The sequence below is a fragment of the Panthera onca genome, chromosome B4, assembly GCF_046562875.1.
Source record: "Panthera onca isolate mPanOnc1 chromosome B4, mPanOnc1 haplotype 2, whole genome shotgun sequence".
Lineage (NCBI taxonomy): Eukaryota > Metazoa > Chordata > Mammalia > Carnivora > Felidae > Panthera > Panthera onca.
In genome coordinates this window covers 8,472,282-8,493,014 of record NC_138345.1, presented here as the reverse complement: position 1 = coordinate 8,493,014, position 20,733 = coordinate 8,472,282, and the positions used below count along the sequence as shown (strand labels likewise).

At 37.4% G+C, this 20,733-nt stretch overlaps 1 long non-coding RNA gene across 1 annotated transcript in view; it reads left to right on the top strand.

Annotated features, from left to right (window-relative positions):
• The window catches only part of LOC132660396 (uncharacterized), a 28,349-nt gene extending 23,967 nt beyond the window's left edge, over positions 1–4,382 (top strand). The window contains exon 2 of the long non-coding RNA XR_009601756.3: positions 4,119–4,382. This is a non-coding gene — a long non-coding RNA (uncharacterized LOC132660396). The remainder of the gene's footprint in view (positions 1–4,118) is intronic.
• Positions 4,383–20,733: the final 16,351 nt, after the last annotated feature.

The following is a 20,733-nucleotide window of genomic DNA, read 5'->3' as shown; positions in this document are numbered from 1 at the left end:
TTAATCATTCAATTTTGAACTCTTTTACCTTAGTCATCTGTAGAATGAAGAGATTGGACTAGATAAAGCCTAAGGTCTCTTTCTGTTTAAAACTTCTGGCTCTAAATCTTGAGAAGAATCCTAATAAATTTTACCAAGTGCCTTACATTAAAAAAAGAATACTAAGCAATTCTCCACTGGATCCACCATGAACTATTTTTTGAACAAACTAATAACCCTTCTTAAAATATTGAAGAACAATACCTCAAGGAGCTTGTGAAGTGATAAGGGAAAGTTCAATAGTACTTCTTTCATTTTCATGAGAGTCAGATTTATTTTTAAATTACATTTACTCAAGCAAAGCATCCAGCACTAATATGGAAGTGACATCTAAAATTCCATCATTTCAGTGCCCAGTATTGAGTTCTGCCTCTCAAATGAAATGTGAGTGCTCAGATTTAAACTACATTGACTTAGAGTCCATCATTCTAAAATAAATGTCTTCAATTTAAAAATATAACCAAATGTTTATTGGGGATTGTGTAGATTCTAAATTGAATTAAGAAGGAACAGAAATTTCGACAAAATCAAAGCTTTTCATATGCTTGTCTTGAAAATATCAGTAGGTATTGATAAAAACCTTCAATAGCCTCAGTTCCACTTTAATTCTAATTAAGACTTAAACATGAAACCAAAACACAATGAAGATGGAATCAAAATAATTTTGTTACTCAATCTGTAGATTAAGCAGAATACAGAAACATCTTTAGAAAATATCAGGTGGATTGGGGTGCCTGGGTGGCCATTTGGAAAAGTGTCCAACTTCAGCTCAGGTCCATAATGTTCATGGGTTTGAGCCCCGCGTCGGGCTCTGTGCTGACACCTCAGAGCCTGGAGCCTGCCTGGGATTCTGTGTCTCCCTCTCTCTCTGACCTTCCCCCAACTCACGTTATGTCTGTCTCACTCTCAAAAATAAAATAAACATTAAAAAGAAAAGAAAATATCAAGTAGATTCATGATATCTCTGGGAAATATGTTATCCACGGCTATTACGCACATGTGCGTTATTATGCACATGAAATTAGGATCTTCATAACCCCCAGTTGTTTTGGTTTCAGTATGCCTTACACCGATACCACATTCTTCAATGCTGAAGGATTTCTTTTTTTTTTTTTTTTTTTTCAACGTTTTTTATTTATTTTTGGGACAGAGAGAGACAGAGCATGAACGGGGGAGGGGCAGAGAGAGAGGGAGACACAGAATCGGAAACAGGCTCCAGGCTCCGAGCCATCAGCCCAGAGCCTGACGCGGGGCTCGAACTCACGGACCGCGAGATCGTGACCTGGCTGAAGTCGGACGCTTAACCGACTGCGCCACCCAGGCGCCCCCTCAATGCTGAAGGATTTCTGAGATGACAATAATCCATCAGTGCAACTGTCCCTTTCATACACGGGTACTTGGATGGTCATCTTCTCATGGTCATCTGTGACATCAACATGTAATTGCAAAGGTATTTTCAAGGGTGTTGACATACATGCCCAACTTTAAATATCTTGTCTATATCAATCCCCTAACCTACCAGTTTTAAACTTACCCATGTCAACTTTAAGTTTCTGAAATTAGCCCATTAACATGAAAACAGAAGTAAATAATAATGTAACTTTATGAAACATCCCTAGGTACAATGTTGATTCATGTCCCTTAAGGGAGCTCATTCGTAATGAGATAATTTCAGGTTATTGTAAAGCTACAGTAATAAAGATAGTTTGGTATTGATGTTGACAGACAAATAGAACCATGGAATACAACTGAGCACAGATATAAACTGACAAATATAACGAGAGCTATTTTTTATAAAGGTATAAAGACAGTTCAGTGATTGAAGAATTTTTTTAAATCAAATGGTGCTGGAACATTTGAATATCCGTGTGCAAAAAAACCAGGAACTTGAATTCATTTTTCACGCCAGATGCAGAAATCCTCAAAATGGATCATCTATATAAATTCAAAACTGAAAACTATAAAATTTCCTGAAGAAAGTAGGAGAAAAATTATGTGATCTTGGGTTAAGCCGGTGGTTCTCCAACAAGGGTGATTTTGTCCCTCAGGGGACTTTCAGAAATGTCTGGAGACATTTGGTCACTCTAAGGGGGAGAAGGTGCGACTGGCATTAAATGGGATCCTGCTAAATGTCCAACACGACACAAAACAGCCACGGACAACATAATTATGTGAATGAAAAGACAACAGTGCAACTACTTAGAGACCCTCACTTAGGACCAGTTTTCTCGAATACAACACCAAAAGCACTCTCAATAAAAGAGAAAAAAAAAGACAATCTGATAAAGCAGACTTCATCAAAATTAAGGACTGCCCTTCAAACGACATTGTTAGGAGAATGAAAATACTGACCAAAACTGGAGAAACTTTGCAAAGCATGTCTGATAAAGGATTTAAATCCAGAATCTCCAGATGTCAAAACAATAATGAGCAAATACAAGCAGCTCAATAAAAATGAATAAAATAGATAGACAGGCATTTCATAATAGAAAATGTGGAGATACGAGTACTTAGAAATGTTTACCATCATTAGTCTTTTTAGGGAAATGAAAATAAAACCGCCATGAAATACAAGTTCACATCTTTTAAAATATTGAACATTTGAAAGAATGACCATACCAAGTTTTGACAAAGATGTGGAAAAACAGGCATGTGCATATACTATTTTGATGATGTAAAATGGCACAGTCACTTTGAAAAGCCGCTTGGTAGACTCTTAAAATGTTATACATATACTTGCCACATGATCCAGCCTTTCCACTTGTACATATGACTCAAGAGAAATGAAAGCGTATGTTCACGCAAATACATTGACAAATGACAGAGAACCAACGGAGCGTCGTTGGAGAAGACATGGGTGGGGGATGGATGAAATGGGTGATGAGGAGTAAAGAGGGCACTTGCCGGGATGAGCACCCGGTTCTGCTCCTGAAACCAATACTACGCTGTTTGTTAACTAACTTTAATGTAAATAAATAAATTTAAAAATGTATATGCACAAATGATCATAGCGGCTTTATTTGTAATAAGCCTGAAGCAGAAACCACCCAAGTGTCTATCGTCTGGCGAATGGATATATAAGCTGTGGTATATTTATGCAATGGAATGCTTCTCAGCTATTAAATTAAAAGGAGTATGCGCTACAACATGGATGAATTTTGAAATGAATTTGCTGAACAAAAGGACACAAGCCAAAACACATGTATACTGCAAAAGGTTAATCACTAGTTGTCTGGGGATGGGTGGTAATCTGGGGAGAGGCAACGGAAAGGACTTCAGAAGGTTTTTCCACGTGATGGATATGTCATTTTTGAGATTGCGCTGATGATGCCACAAGTTTGTACCTATGTCAATCACTTAAGTTGTTCCCTTTAAATATGTGTAGTTTGTTGTATGTCAGTTATACTTTAAGAAACTACCCAAAAAGAGCAAATTAAAGAGCTAAACCAGTATACCAATCTAGAGACATTAAGAATGTAAGCCTGAAGGGCATAATGTTCAAACTAGAAAAACAAAATCTGTTCATGAGTTAAACCCCAAATCAAAAACACATTTTTATATCTTATTTAAGAATTTCAGGGACACTGTAGCAAGTTAGAAAGATTTGATTTAAATTAGAGCTGATTTAAAATTGTATTTATTGAATAAAAGTCAGTTGACTGGAAAAAAAAAAATCTTGAGTGTGGAAAAGCTTAGCCCTTGAATTCAATGGGTGAAAAGTGTCACTGTTCATGGTTAACTCCATTTGGCACAAGGCACAGAATTTCACACCTAGAACACTTTAATGTCCTGTGAAAACAAACCAGTGAGTGCTGTTGAGTTTCATGCCCACAACATAATGGAGAAGACACAGTTAAAAATTGTATAACAGATAGAGAGGACTGTGGTTTTAATTTGAAGCAATACCTAACCCTTGTGAATGGGCCCATCCAGACCATCTGCTCCTCCAAGGAAAGTACCGATTATTACAGCTCTGAGTGGAGTTGGTTCCCTCCCATGATAGCAGAAGGTAAGAGGCAGTTTAAAGCATTCAGGGACCTCATGCTTGTTTTTAAAGCTGATGATTTTTCTGTTGACAGTACTGATTCGTGGGCTCCTTCGTGCTGATTAGCAGAGAGACTGCTGAAGACTTGAAGTCTGGGAACAAAGCAAAACAAAACCCACATCGTCCCTCTCCTCCCCTCCCCAGCTTCCTACACAGAACATTTCCAAACAAACTTCCGTACCGTCTCATGTGATCGCCTAGGTACACAGCAGCGGCTCCAAGCAATGTATTTATAGTGTTTATCCCAACACAGTACTCATGAAACCATTTAAGTAAATATTATTTTGATATTTTCCCTGTTTTTCTTTTTGCATTGTCTAAGATGGAAAAAAAATAAAGGGCTCTCCAGGGAAAGCAATGCAACATTTTAAATTCTCAAATGGGGGCCCATGGGTGGCTCAGTCGGTTAATCGTCTGACTTCAGCTCAGGTCATGATCTCATGGTTCATAGGTTCCAGCCCCGTGTTGGGCTCTGTGCTGACAGCTTGGATCCCAGAGCCTGTTTTGGATTCTGTGTCTCACTCTCTCCCTGCCCCTCCCCTGCTTGTGCTCTATCTCTCTCTCAGAAATAAATAAACATCAAAAAAATTAAAAAAAAATAATAAAATGAAAATTCTAAAATGTAGTTATGGAAGGATTGATCAATGAAATTTTTAATGGCAACCAAGAAAATTAGGCAAAAATTGTGAAATACGGTTGAGAAAGACATTACTTATCCAAACTGGACCTGAAGAGATATTGGCATTGGGCAAGACGCTCAATTTCACTGAACTGTAGTTCCTATACCTCTGTTGTCAGAATAGATGCGAGGATGCCAAGAATTCTACAAAGAAAACACAGTTACTTGCCTCTGCTTTAGGGAGAGGGTGGTATATAATTATACGGTGCAGAAACCAGAGGTTCTATATAATATTTTATAGCTACAGTGTAAATTCATCATTTCTTCATTTTGTCCTGCACATTGGGGAATGGAATCTTAATTTTTGTTTTGTTTTGTTTTTGAGCCTTAAAATTTAAGTAGAACTTAGTGTGTCTAAAGAGCCAAGAAAAACAGGTTTTCCAAATCTTCACAATATTAGGGCACGAGAAAAATTTTTAGATGTGGCAATCAGCCACCTTTTCTTTCCAGGAAAAGCTTACAAATTACAAATTACAATCATGGGTCATCACAAGGTGATACCAACTGTCTCTGTGATAGTCATCCTTATACAGGGAATAAAATAATTCATTTTTTATTCATAGATATGTTGTTTACATTGATCTGTTTTAATGATGAGTTGAAAGTGAAATCCTTCCATGGAGACTGAATAGAAAATATCAACATTCTACAGAAAGTAAATTGCCATCCTAAGTAATTCATTCTTTGAAAGTCTCCATTGTTCAGGGTTTATATTTATATTTATTAATTGAATATATGTATATATATATGTATATATAATACACATAAATATATGCCTTACTTCAAAATTAGGGAAGTAGCTTCAGCTTCTTATGTAATTTTTCACAATTTATTTGTCTATTAAAATATTTATGAATAACACATTATGTCTTCTAAACCTGCCACTTAATAACTACTAAATCTTGAACAAATTACTTACGTTATCTTTCCTTCAGTTTATTTTCTCATTTGTGAAATGGCTCAAAGAGATATCCTAAATATTAAATGAGCAAATAGAGGCAAAATACTTAGATTAGTGCCCAGAATACAATACTTTTTCAAGACGTTTAGCTAAATAGCTTTACATATGCCGAACACTGGAGAAACCATGGTGTGATAAGACTAGTGTATCCCCTAGCTTCTCAGAACTTAGAATTCCATGCAAAACCTATAGTAGTCACACATGATTATACTTATTTCGTTTAATAATATTTTCATACAAACTATGTAAAAAGGAACAGAGCATTAAAACATATCAACCCCAGTGTCTAAAGGAACACCCAGATACAGATAATAAATAACAAAGCATCATGTGTATAATGAAGGCACAAAATACTGTGGTTTATGGAAAGGGAAAATTTTTGTTCCGTTTGTATGATTATGGAGAATGCAGAGACAAATAATACTTTAACATAATTTCTAAACATGGCCATCGTAGTTCTTTCTAGCCTTAAGATTACAGACCACAGGGAATTCCAAAAACAATACTCCAGTCAAAACTATAATTCCAGAAACAAAACGATAAAATATCCCAGTGACAACAAGAGAAAGGTTTGAAGGAACAAAGAACTTGTATAACATCGTAAGCAACAAAATGATTATTAACAAATTCAGTGTGATCCATTTTTTGTCCAGGAAGATTAGAGGAAATTTACTCATGGGAGGGAAGGAGGGAGCCTTGGTAAGGTTGATTTCGGCAGATATTTTTTTTTTTAATAAAACAGATGCATTAAAGGGACATTCTGTGCGTATGGAAGTATCTTTCCTGATACAGGATGCTTCTCCACCTAACCAATGAAATTCTCGTTTTCTGTGCTAACTAGTTTGTCCTGAGGGTAGTAAAAGCATTCTGCAAACTGTACCTGCTTGTTTACAAGCAATCTTCTGGCCAGTTCAAAAATAGTGAACCTGTACTTCTAAGAAAAAAGGAAAAACTCTAGTTATCTATATGGACTGAGTAATTGTTTTTAATTCACGTTTAAGTGTGCTTATATGTATTTAATTGGAAATGGGTATGAGCCCTCATGCTCAGAGGTGCTCTCGAAACACAAGCTAATGAGTCTTGGGAGAACAATGTGAGAGATTACGTTTAAAGTGTTAGATCAAATGAACACATGCTCATTTCCTTCTTATCCGGAGGTGGCATTCAGATGCCTAACTGCGGATACATTATTTTTTTCACAGACAAGACATTTGGCTTCTTACACAACTGCTTACTTGGGAAGACTGTTGGGTTGGCAGCTATAGCCAATTCCCATTGTCAGAAATGAATAAAATTGCAAGTTCGAGGATGATTCTTTAAAAAAAAAAGAAAGAAAGTCTTTTTGTTCTTTCACAGACACATATGGATCATTGGGAGAAGAAAGTGTTTTCCTTCTGTCTCTAATTAAGCTTTCATGCATCCCTGGCCTCCATTAACTTAGAAAAGCAGAGACCTTGTGTAAATGAGATTGCAGATGTGAAGATACTTGGAAACTGCAGAACACTATACAATTCTAAGGCATAAACACTACTGTAAATACAACAGGTTCTCCCATCTTTTCCATGAAATCATCACTAACTACCTTACTATGTAATAAGCTTCTTCTTTCAAATCTCGTTACTACAGTCTTGCTAGTCATTCCTTAAAAACAAAAAAGAAGAAGAACTGTAAATTACACTCCACCAAGAATGTGCTCAAACCATTCCATCAACAGGGAACATTCCTTTCTTTATTTTGCCTATATTAAATCCTCTAGCTTACTTAATTTAAAATGCTAACTGATCACCTACTATTCACCAGACACTGTTCTGAGCCCCACAGTACAGCAATCAAAGGGACAGAAATATATTTCCTTGGGAAGCTTAGTTAGTTTTTCTGTTTTCTCCCCTTGATTTCTTCAAGAAAAAGAAGGGAGGCCAGTAGGCTGGAACATGGTGGGATGAGGGAAAGCGAAACCAGAAGTTTTCTGTGGTTCTCTACCACGTGGGGAGCCTTGTTGCCATGGTGAGGAATATGGACTTCATTTTAAGTGTGACAGAAATATACAGGAAGGTTTTAAGCAACAGGGAATAATGGCCTGATGTATGTTTTTATAAGATGATTCTTTTTTTTGCTAGAACTACCCTTAGACTCCGGCAAGAGAAAGCCACTGCCTTGAGCCCCACCATTTAGAAAACTCTGTATATCAGACACACAAACAATAAATCTATTAAAGATATGCCCTCCTCTGTCATTTGGAACATGACAAGCAGCACTGGCACAGGACAACTTGTCACCATAAATACCAGTTCTTGAGACAAATGGTGTTTAGACCCCAGGGCAATGCTTCTCCACATCTCTGGCCCTGTGTCCTTAATACTAAAGGGGCCTGCATTTGAATGCCATAAAGGTCTATGAGTTATACCCTTGTCAAAGTCAGAAACAGACACCACCCCAGTATGCGAGTAGGATTTGGACAGCAGGAATACTTAGGTAGGAGATAAGACAAAGACATATTTTACATCCATTTTCTCGGATGAGTACTGAAACATTCTTTTCTGGTAACAAGCAGTCACATCCTTGTATCTATTTATTGTCCAATTCATGTTTATGTGTATACTTATGAATCAACACAACTATTTATAATCCAGGAATAGTGTACAATTTTAAATAGTTCCTGTTGTTTTTGAATTTGTATACATGTGTACCTAGATCGGAGGCAAGCCAGAACACTACAAAGTTTGTGGGCTAAATTGAGCCCACCTTCTGTTTATGTATGTAAGGCGTTAGCTACCCCCATTTCTTTCTGCGTTTTTTATGCTTGTTTTTGTGCAAGATTAAGTTTTGCTATTGAGACCGCGCAGCCCCAAAACCCTAAAATATATACTACCCAAACCCTTACAGTAAAAGTTTTCTTCCATCCATCTATACATGAAGTGTCATGCTAATTCTTGTATATGCCTAGATGTTGCTTAAGACATAGTGAAACAAAGTGGCTAGCTTTGGAAGTTCACAAAGGTACTTTCCTGAGAGTGGAAAACTATGCCTACACAAAACATACACCATTGGAAATGACAGCTTTACTCATAATATCCCCACACTGGAATAACTCAAATATCTGTTACCAGTTTAATTGATAAGCTCACTGTAGTATGTCCACAAAATGGCATGATTCTCAGCAATAAAAAGAAATAACTTCCACATACACACAACAGTATGCACAAATTCAAAAATATGCTGAGTGATAAAAAGCAACAAAAAGAATACTTATTGCACAATCCCATTTATTTGGAGTTCTACAATAAGCAAAGCTACTTTACATTTAAAAAGGAGTTAGGTAGTTGCCTGCAGCCACAGGTATAGGGAAAGGAATTGACTGCAAAACTCCCTAAATTTGAAAACTCCTAAAGATCTTTGGACGAAGCTCAAGGACAAAGGAAGCAGATTTGTGGGGATTGGCCTGATTTTATACACAGTGTCTGCAAGCCTGAAAGGAAAGCAGGGTGGCATTTAGCAAGCAGCTATCTACTTTGCTGAAAACCACAGGAAACTGGCTGACAAATTGGAGTCTCCTGCACTCTCTTCACTGGAATAGGAATAAGAACAAACGTGCACGTGACACAGGATCAGCTAATACAAATAATGTGAACACTGTGATTGACCCCGGTGCTCATCAAGATGTCCTTCTAAAAGCCAGTTCACCTATTTTGCACCTTTTGGGACTCGGATCTATTGACTATGACTATGACTATGACTGTTGACTATATGACTGTGATCGTATTGCTAGGTCTGTCCCTGAGAGTTCCACAGAGCCTCAGAGACTTGCATCACCCAAGGTGGTATCTTCTCCTGGAAGGTCATGCTTGGTCAGTGGCTAGCCAGCTGATGCAGGGACATGAATTCTGTGGTCCCTTGCCTTGTCATGAAGCATCGATCAAGGACCAAGTTTGGAGCTCCCCATAGGATCCATAGTTTTAGCTGCTCTCCGTGCTCACTACTTTTGACGTAACTTTCTAATAAGAATATTTTTTGAAAAAAATTTCCAGAAATCTCCCATCTTAGTCTACCTCCAAGAAACTCAGTTTAAGAGAGTGCCAGTGGTCTAAGGAAGCGGATTCTAAATGGGGTTTTGGTGCTGGATCACTCCACATGGCAAGTCTGCTTCTCTCTCTGCCCAGTCCTGCTTTTCTAATCTCCTTACAGATGTACCTTCTGAATATACTCCCAGTAAACCTACTGCAAGCAATTCACCATCTGGGTATCTATTTTCAGAGAACTTAATCTAAGACAATGATACAACTTGTGACTAAGATCTTCGGCCAAATGCACAGAGGGACAGAAACCACAAGATTAAATTTAACAGAGCTAAACATATTCTTAACTTTTAGTTAAATACTGAATTTTGAGCATTTATACTTTTACCTCCATCCAAAACTGTCACTAATGTCACAATTAAGGAATTCTTAAAAATGCATGACACCACCACAAAGTCAAAAAGAATGAGAAACAACAAGAAGAAATGTGCACAAAATGTTGGAAATTATAAACTCAGTGGATGAATGTTACCTGACTGAGGAAGGATGAAAAGGGGGAAACCCATGCCAGCAAGAAATGAAGTCAGTATTAAGCAAGTTGATTTGCATCCCAGAAATCTGGAGGCTCACAGGTTAAACATGCCACCACCACAGTTGGCAGAAACATAGATTGAGTCTGAAAGCTCAATGATTAGATACTTTATGAGGACCAACTAATGTGTAAGGTCCCTTCTCCCACCTTGTCGATTAGAAGAGTGCTCTGTCAATCCCAAGAGCAGGCTAAATATTTAACCTATGTACCAGTTTAATAAATAAATTCTGGATGCAGAACACCAGCCGTGGGTAAAGGTGGAGGTGAGGCATTTATACTACATTATGAACTGTGAAACCATTTAGAGTCCCTTCCTCTGTTCTACCCTCAGAGCCTTCTGTCTTTGTTTTAGGTCTCACTGTTAAACTTGGAAATGTAAATTTAGTAAAGCACTTAAAAATAAAACATACAAAAAATGAGAATGTAGAAACCAAAGACAATGCATGGAACAGAGGAATATTTCAAAATAAATATAATCAAATATACTCATTGAGTTAAAAGAAATATTAACATCTCCCAAAATAAACACTAAACTAGACAAACAGGAAATTCTAAAAACAAGGAAAATCTATTGGAAATGAACAGTAACACCCCAGAAACAAAATTCAGTAATAGTTAGAAGACAAAGTCAAGAAGAAAATCTCACAGAATATACTTCAAAGTATCAAGGGGAATTATTCCAGGAGATGCAAAATCCAAATAAGATCTGTAGAAAGAGAACATAAAATATGAAAGGAAATAATATTATTCAAAAATAGTAAAGAATAATATTATTCAAAAAAAGAACCCAGAAAATTCCATCTCCACTTGGGGAAATAGGACACAAAGGACACTGCTCTTCACACAGACCTCGACAGTATAGCCAGATAATCTGCAAAAGCATAACTTTCCTTGAGCCTATCGGAGAATTAAAGTCAGATGGTACACAAGAAAAATCAATTCCAAAGTGGGTCAGTGCCCTCCTAGGAGAGATACATCACAAAAACTGCTTTACTGTCGGCAGAACGAGGAAGGAACAAGAAGCAACTCTTTAAATTAGATCTAGCAGAAAGAGCGAGCAACCCAGGACATTTTAGCTAAGATGGAAACTGTGAAAGGGGCAAGTGAACACGGTAGGAAAAAAACGTGTTAAAAAAGTTGGAGGGTTTCTCTTAAGGCTTATCAACACCACTAGACCAAAGTGTAGACATCAAGCAAATTCAAGGAAAAAAATGGTGTGTGCATTTGTGGGGCACCCATCTTCCAAGAATGTTGGGGCAATAGCAAACAGTGTAAGAAAAGTGTAATATAGGTATAGAATACATAGGGGGTTGGTTGAAAATGTTCCAGGATTAGTAAAAGACATTAATCCCTCAATCCAAAAAAATCAGAGAACCCAAATCATGGTAAAGACAAAAACTCACATCATAGTCAAAATGCTACAACCAAAGATAAAGTCTTGAAGATTAACAGGAAGAGAAAGAGACAGACACACAGAATTGGGGAGAGAGAAAGAGGAATAAGAAAAATTGCAAGGGAGGAAGGCAGGGCTTAAGGAAGAACTACTTACAGAGAAAAAAATGTAAGAAATATACCATGCTTCTCTGAAACTATGCAAGTCAAAGAAAATGGTGGGAAATAACTGGATAAAGAGAAAACACCACCCAAACCAAGAATTCTATATCAAGTAAAAATATCTTTCAAAAGTCAGCCCCCTCCCCTCAACAATAACAACAACAAAAAGAGTTTTCTAAAAAAATAAAAGTTGAGAAAATTCACTGGGAGCAGGCTTGCTTCACGAACTAAGATGACAGATGGAAATTTGCAGTTACCCACAAATTTTTTTGAAAACTCCACTAATAATGGTAAAAATAAAAGAAAATGCAGAAGACATATTTCCTTATTTTTAATCTCTTTAAAATATAATTGTCTAAAGGAGTGGTCAGCAAACTACCTGCAGGTCAAATCCAGTCCACTCCCTACTTTAGTGAACAATGTTTGATTGGAACATAGACAGACGCAGTCATCTATGAATTGTCCCTACCTGCTTTCAACCTGTAAGAGCAGCACTGAGGAGTGACAGAAATACTATGCCCTGTAAGGCCAAAAATATTTACTATCTGGCCCTTTACAGAAAAGTGAACTGATTCTTGACCTAAAGAAGAATAGTGCCAAGTTCTAGCAGAGTCAAAATATTTATTAAAATAAAATATATAAAAAATATAGCACAAATGATGGGAAAGATGAATTAAAAGGATATTTTTGCAAGGTTCTTATACTACGCATGCAGTGGTAGAATATGAATTAAAAAGTTGTGATAAAGATGCCTGTTGCAAATGTTAGGTACCCACTAAAATTAATTAGAATTAGTTGTAATTAACATACTCTTAATACAGGTGAATTAAAATAATAGAAAATCTGTAATTATTTCTTAAATAGGCAAAATAGAAAACAAAATAACAGGTAGAATAGAGAATACACAGCAAAATGGTAGATTTTAATCAAATATACAGCTGACCTTGAACAACAGGGCATTAGGGGTGCCAACCCCCCCCCCCAACATATGCAATTAAAAAATCCATGTATAACTTCTGACTTGCTAAAAACTACTAGAACCTATGGTTGACGGGAAGCCTTACCAATAATATAAACAGTTGATAATACTTATTTTGTATATGTATTCTATAGTATTCTTACTTGTAATCTAGAGAGAGAAAATCTTATTGAGAAAATCATAAGTGGGGCACCAGGGCAGCTCAGTCGGTTAAGCATCAGACTCTTGATTTCGGCTCAAGTCATGATCTCAACAGTTCATGAGATCAAGCCCCATGTCGGCTCTGCACTGACAGCACAGAGCCTGTTTGGGACTCTCTCTGTCTCTCAATCTGTCTCTCTTTCTCTCTCCCTCTCTAAATAAATAAATAAATAAATAGACATTTTTTTTAAAGAAAATAGTAAGGAAGAGAAAATGCACTTATAGTACTGTACGTGTCAACTGTGTTGTAATTCCATTAAATATAAAGGATTGAAGCAGACACTTAAAAGACAGATGTGTCAGACTAGGAGGAAAAATGTCAGACCAGGCTCTATGCTGTCTTTAACAAATCTTCTTTAAGTGTAAAACGTTAAGTACGACAAAGGTAAAAGATTTAAAATGATTTCTGTTCCAACCACTAATACAAGGCACTTGGAATGGCTGTATCAATATCAAACAAAATGTAGTACACAACAAAGGATATTACTGGTGATAAAGAGGGCCATCACGTGATCATTAAAGGGCTAGTTCACCAAAGAGACGTAACTAAATCTGTATGCACCAAACAGCAAATATACCTGAAGAAAAACTGATAAAACTCGAGAAAGAGAAAACAGGCCACTACAGTAAAAAAATCTAACAGATTTGAAGGACATGGATTTCCAAGGAGATGAAGGAAGATGGGGGAGGGGAGGAGGAAAAGAGGAGTCCCAGGTCACATCAATATGAAATTTCAGAATATTTATGATAATAATTTTTAAAAATCTACAGTTTGCAGACAGAGGGGGAAGAAAGCAGAAATAAAAGATCGGATGAGCGTCGAATTCATTGAAACAATACTGGAAGCTAAAAGCCATGGATTTGTGGCTTTCAAATTATGAAAAAATCTTTCCAAGGTAGCACTTTCCACACCTAGCAAAGTGTCAGTCAAGATGTTTAAAAAAATTCAGTCCTCATGCACCTCTTCTCAGAAAGCAAGTGTAGGATGTACTTGATGAAACCAAAGATATTAACCAATACAAAGACAAAAGAATGAGAAAAGATGCTCTCCAAATACAGGAAACATAAGTGGAGTTCCTGGTGTAATGGTAAGCTCCCAGGATGAAACCTGGTCAGATGCTAGGTGAGCAAATAATATAAATTGGAGTGGGGACAAGGGAGGATTGCTGGAGGAATTTGGAAACATCAAAAAGAAGGAAAAGAGGGGAAGGAAGAAAAGAAAGAAGGGAAGAAAGAAAGAAAGAAAGAAAGAAAGAAAGAAAGAAAGAGAAAAAGAAGGAAAGAAAGAAAGAAGGAAAGAAAGAAAGAAAAAAGATAATTCATATCTGAAGCAACAAAAACAGAGTTAATACTATCAGGAAATTGAAGGATACATTATTTTTTTTAGTAAAACAGAACTTAGCTATTTAAAAAATAAAAGAAGTAAGCATCAACTCAAGAGAAACCAAATTATTCACAATATTGCCATAGTTTGATAATTGATTCAATAGTGACTTGTATTTCCATAGTCATAATGAGAAACCCTAAATATTGATTTAAAATATCCTAACAGAGGGGCACCAGGGTGGCTCAGTCCGTTGAGAGTCTGACTCTTGATTTCAGGTCAGGTCATGATCTCACAATTTGTGAGATCAAGCCCTGCATAGGGCTCCATGCTGAACATGGAGACTGCTTGGGATTCTCTCTCTCTCTCTCTCTCTCTCTCTCTCTCTCTCCCTCCCTCTCTCCCTCTCTCCCTCTCTCCCTCTCTCCCTCTCTCCCTCCCTCCCTCCCTCCCTCCCTCTCTCCCTCTCTCCCTCCCTCCCTCCCTCTCTCCCTCTCTCTCTCCCTCTCCCTCTCCCCCCCTCTCTCCCTCCCTCTCCCTCTCCTTCTCCATCTCCCTCTCCCTCTCAAAAATAAATAAGAAAAATATATCCTAAAAGAATTTTCACAGCAAGTAAGCTAATTCTAAAATTTCTATTGAAAAGCAAAACATCAAAAACTGTCAAAACAATTGCAGTAATTAATAATAGCTAATACTTAAATGGTACATTTTTTAGTCTTTCCCAAAATGTTAAGATAGTGCAGTTATTAACTCAGTTTATATATATATATATATATATATATATATATATATATATATATATATATATGAGTCACAGATTTTAACTTCCTCAAGGTGATGCAGGTAGTTAGCAGTATAACTGGGCTTTGAACCCTACTATTTGCTTCTGGAGTCCTTGCTTGTAACCCCTGGGCTGTGCTGGATTCCCATCAGATGTCAACATAGTTGACCCTTAGACAGCACATGTTAAACTGCAAGTTCCATTGGGCTATTAGTTGTGAAGTTTTGGAGTCAAAAGTTAAATGCAGATTTTGGACTGCCTGGGGGGCTCAGCACCCCTAAACCCCATGTTGTTCAAGGGTCAGGGTACTTATAAAATCTATGGAAATAAAAAAAATGTTTATTTGTAATAAGAGAGTCAAAAATGCAGAAGTAAAGAAGAAATCTGTCTATAAATCTATTGGAACTTGACTAAAGTAGCACTGGAAATAAATGAGAAGTTGATGGACTGTTCAATAAATGGTGTGGTACAGATGGTAATTAAATTGAAAAGAGAGAAAGGCAACGGCTGGGATAAGTGGTGTTCATAAAATAGGGTTTTATTTTATTAAGGCAGAGACAAAAGATGAATTTTGTGAGTTTGTGGGAATTACCCAGTAGAGAAGGAGAAGCCGATGGGGCTGGAGAGAGATAATGTGCAGAAGCTGTAACTCCTTATGAATTGATTGAGATGGGAGTGAAGCCATGAATCAGCCTCTCATAGGGTGGCTTTCCTTCTGTTGTAATAGGAAAAGGACAAATGTCACATTCAGATGCCTATCCTTGTGCAGATTTGATACCAGCTAAGAAAGCTTTTGTCTGATTACTTACAATTTCTAAAGGAAGTGAGACATGAGCCTTGTAGAAAGGAAAGAAAGAAGGAGGAAACATCTAGCATGAAAGAGTCAACTTGAAAGTGAAGAAACTGCCCAGTACAAGGGCGCATTATATGCCCGTGTTCATAAACAGCCGTGGAACGATGTGGGCTTTCACGAGTTATGTGCATTTGATTTGCTTCAGAGAAACCAGGTGCTTGAAGGCACCAAGTTTGGGGTTTTCTCAGTTATATTCTTGAGAGGGATAGGAATACGTTTGGTGATGTTGACAGGGGAGTGATTGTAGGCATAGTGGCTGGAGTCCACCCTGGATGGTGGGAATTAGCGAGCACAGATGGACAACAGGCTACGATTAGCAATGCAAAGTAGGTGAGTGAGTGGATTGGAAGTTCCAGAAATTGTCACAAGTTCTAGACTTGTCACAGTGGGGGCAGGGAAGATGCTAGTTTTATGGGGTTCTAAAGCTTGTACAGTTTGGGGCCCCCTCCTTAAAGAAGAGAATGCAAAAGTGTCTTGCTTTTTAGGCTTTTACAAAAATATGAGACTTTGTTGGGGGGACTCTTCCCGGGGACTTGGATGGGACTCTTATAAATGAGCAATCGAAAGTGTAAGCCTTGTTAGCTTCATAATTAACAGGAGAGCAGATACTTGTAATAAAGTAGGAGACATGATGTGTAGATTTCAAAGACCTAGGTTGTAATTACAGGTGGATGCAAACCTAAATTCCTTTCTTTCTTAACATGGGGGACAAAGACCACTGGAAGTGAATAAGAAAAGGATCAAGAATGCAATGATTCGGATTAGTTATCCCAAAGGATGTAGGGGTCACAGAAAAGTATATGCCAGACATAGAATGAAGATGTAGCCAGTGATCCAGACACTAAAGCCTTCAATTGTCTTGCGTTTCCAGTTGGAAACTTTCCACAGGTCCTTTACCCACTTCTTTATTTTATTGAATTTGGGTAGGAGATTGGGCCAAAACAACCAAAAGCAGTGTCCAAGAAAAGACAGAAGTGTTTTGTTTTGTTTTGTTTTGTTCATCACATAGTTAGTTGAAAAGCTGGCAAACAAGGGAAAGTAAAAGCCATTCCCAATCTGGCAAGACTAGTTTACATGTTCCTATTTATCCCCACAATACCCTATACTTAATTTTGCTCCTTTAGTTTATACCAAGTTCCTTCTGTCTTGTTTCACCATTTTCTAGGGCGTTGTGCTTGACGTTATGCCCGAGGCTTGCTCACAATAACGTGTATTTCCTCTGTTGAAGGAAGTAACATAGAAGGTGAAACACTCTTCAGACTGCATTAATGAGAACTTGGTAATCCTCTAGCTAGGAATCATGGTCTTTATACAGGGTGTCTTTATGTCCTGCCAACAGTGATGCAGTGTCCAGGAGTTCATTACTGTATGTAAAAAGGGAAGTAGAGCTGGGGCACAATTAACAATCTCTGTCATACCTCTTCGTGAATAGTTCTCTGTTTAATACACGTCAAGGCATCATGCCCTGGAGGTAGCCATTTCTTTTTTTTTTTTTTTTAATTTACTTTTTATTATTATTTTTTTAATATATGAAATTTATTGTCAAATTGGTTTCCAAACAACACCCAGTGCTCATCCCAAAAGGTGCCCTCCTCAATACCCATCACCCACCCTCCCCTCCCTCCCACCCCCCATCAACCCTCAGTTTGTTCTCAGTTTTGAAGAGTCTCTTATGCTTTGGTTCTCTCCCACTCTAACCTCTCTCTTTTTTTTTCCTTCCCCTCCCCCATGGGTTCCTGTTAAGTTTCTCAGGGTCCACATAAGAGTGAAAACATATGGTATCTGTCGTTCTCGTATGGCTTATTTCACTTAGCATAACACTCTCCAGTTGCATCCGTGTTGCTACAAATGGAGGTAGCCATTTCTAACCCAACAACCTGGGCTATGTTTTCTGTAACGCCCACGCTATACTTACACATGTGCTAACACCTGCCATAGTGTTTATTCATCGTTAGGTTCCTCTGTATGTTTCCAAACATTTACAGTTGACCACATGTGGGAAAGGACAGATAACTGACGGCTCCGTTTCACTTCTGCTGAAGTTCATCCATTGCTTGCCCATCCCTGCATTTTTTTGGCCACTTCCTTAAGTGCTCCATTTGTTTCCTTTTCTTCCTTCCTATCTGTAATGTTAACTTCCCATAGGGTAACATGTAATTTAGAACTCAAACAAATGTTAGGATCTGTAGGTTAAATTTATTAAAATTAACCATGGCGGAGTGCTAAATAATGTGCTACTGGTTAAAATGAAATAGAAACTAATTGTATTTGAGGAATAATAAATTATCCTGTGGAAGAGACATTCAGAATAATTGGAAAGAAGTCATGATGTGGGAAACAAAGGCAGAAGGAAATGGCAGATAAAATTAAATTTCCTTATAACCTGCAGCCCATTGACAAATACTTGAGTCAGGCAGAATAAAACTCCAGGAACTTCCCGCTGTCTTAATGTTAATGGTTTGCTAGAGGGAAAAACAACCTTGGCTTGACAATAGCCAGGCCTCCACCATCCCGTGAGTCTTTGTAGCCTATGAAAATCTCACTGGAAACTTCCCCTGGACTTTACTTCCCCTACTCCATAGTAAACTTCCCCTGGACTTTACTTCCCCTACTCCATACTTTCCCCTCATAGCCCCAGGGCCGCTCTTCCTGCCCAAGGGTCCTGTCCCCGTGCTTCAATAAAACCACCTTTTTGCACCAAAGACACCTCAAGAATTTTTTCTTGGCCGTCGACTCCGGACCCGTGACCCCACTATCACCCCAGAAAACCTCATCAGTCATAGGGCAGTTTAGGTGAAGGGAACTCTCCAAATACTAATGTATTAATCAATCACTTCCTTTATTCATTTTCTCATTAAGCGTTTATTGAATGCCTATAATATACAAGTATTTAGCCTATAAAATAATTACAGAGGACCTATTCACTCTTTCTGTATATGGAAAGCCTACCAGATAAGATTTTATTAGAGCTTTGCGGAAACTAATTTAAAATGAATAGATAGTCAAAACTTTTAAATGCATTATCTTCAACTGGAAATTTATGGATCTCGCATTATTTCTTATTTTAAAAGAATCCTATCTTTTGGCATCAACAATAAATCAGCATTTTCAGGTTGTACCAATTGTTTTATGGCTTTTGAAGCAACAGCAAAGGACACCACTGACAGGCTTTCAACCATATCCCAGACCAAAACAATAAAAATAAATAGAAGAAAACAATATAATCTTTCTGACATTTCCATGAAAATTGAATGCTCTTCTTCTACAAACACAGCAGAGCAGTTTCATTATTGAGTGCCAAGGATCACATATCCATAAAATACCAAGAGATTTTTCATGTCATTCAATCACACAGCTGACAATCTTCAAGAAAAACTGCTTTTCAATGAGATGGAATGCTTTAATGAGCTAATTAGTTAGCTCAGGAGGATGGTTCTTTGACATTACTTATAGAATTACTCTGAAATCTACCTATTCTTGCTGGTAATTTATAATAAATCATTTTACCTTACGGATCTAACTCTAATATTTATTTTAAAAACAGAAATCCTATTTAATAGCGTTTTTCCTTGTATGGCAGGCTATTGATTTTTATCTCATAGTGATTTTAATACTTCCCTTCTGAAGTATTTCATTCTATTTAGTGGAATATAATTAGCTGTATCATCAGTGCAAAAAGTTTGGTCTATAGATTGTCTCTGATGGAGATGAGAGTGGAAATAAACTGTCACGATAATCATGTTTATTCAGTTTTCGAGTCCCCTTTTCACTTACCTTGAACATCACTGCACGCTTAGACAAATGCAGGGACAGCGACCATTGTTCATTTTGTGCTTTCCGATCGTATCACAAAAGACTTGCCCTATAAGCAGGATTCAGGAAAGAAGTTTGACTAAATGAAATATCAGTAGTGAAAAGAAGAAACAGCACTGCCCCGAGCCCTGCTTTCAGTCACCTTTTTTGATGCTCTAGGACAAGTCAAAATGAACATGGGGACACGGGAGAGAGAGGGTCTAAATCAGGGAAAGCACAACTGACCATCAGCAACAAAGAATTAAATGGAAAGAGAAGGGAATGTTTTATACTAGGGCCGTTGTTTTAAGTGAAGTTCTATCTGGCCCATGGTTGAGAAAGTGTGTGCTGTTTAGCTGGCTTAAAGCCATTACCTTCAACCCTTCAACTTGTCTCTCATCTACCTTGAATTTTCCAGCAAAACAACTAGTAATTATTCTTCAAGCCTGTGCTCACCCCTCTTTATTTTTCTTCTGTATGTGCTGCCATTCTTGTCTTTTAGTGACTGACTCCTCCACTTACTATAGTCTCACACAGATTTTAAGACATAGCTTTAACAACTTCTCTTGAAGCAGCATCACTCCCAATTTAAGTAGATTTTCTGCATTATTCTGCCTGCATACTTATGGTCTGGCAACATGTTTTGGTCACTGTGTTAGGATTCTCCAGAGAAACAGATGTACATATAGTTACAGATACAGTTCTGGATATAGATATATAGATACATCTACGAACACATTATTGTAGATCATAATCTTGTGACCCATTTCCTTAAAATAAATCTTTGTATATCTATGTATCTATATGCTTATGTGCAAATCAATCTATCTCTATTTATATGTATAGATAGATTTAAGAAATTGGATCATGTGATTCTCTATATCATCTATATAATGATATATAGATACATAAAAATTATT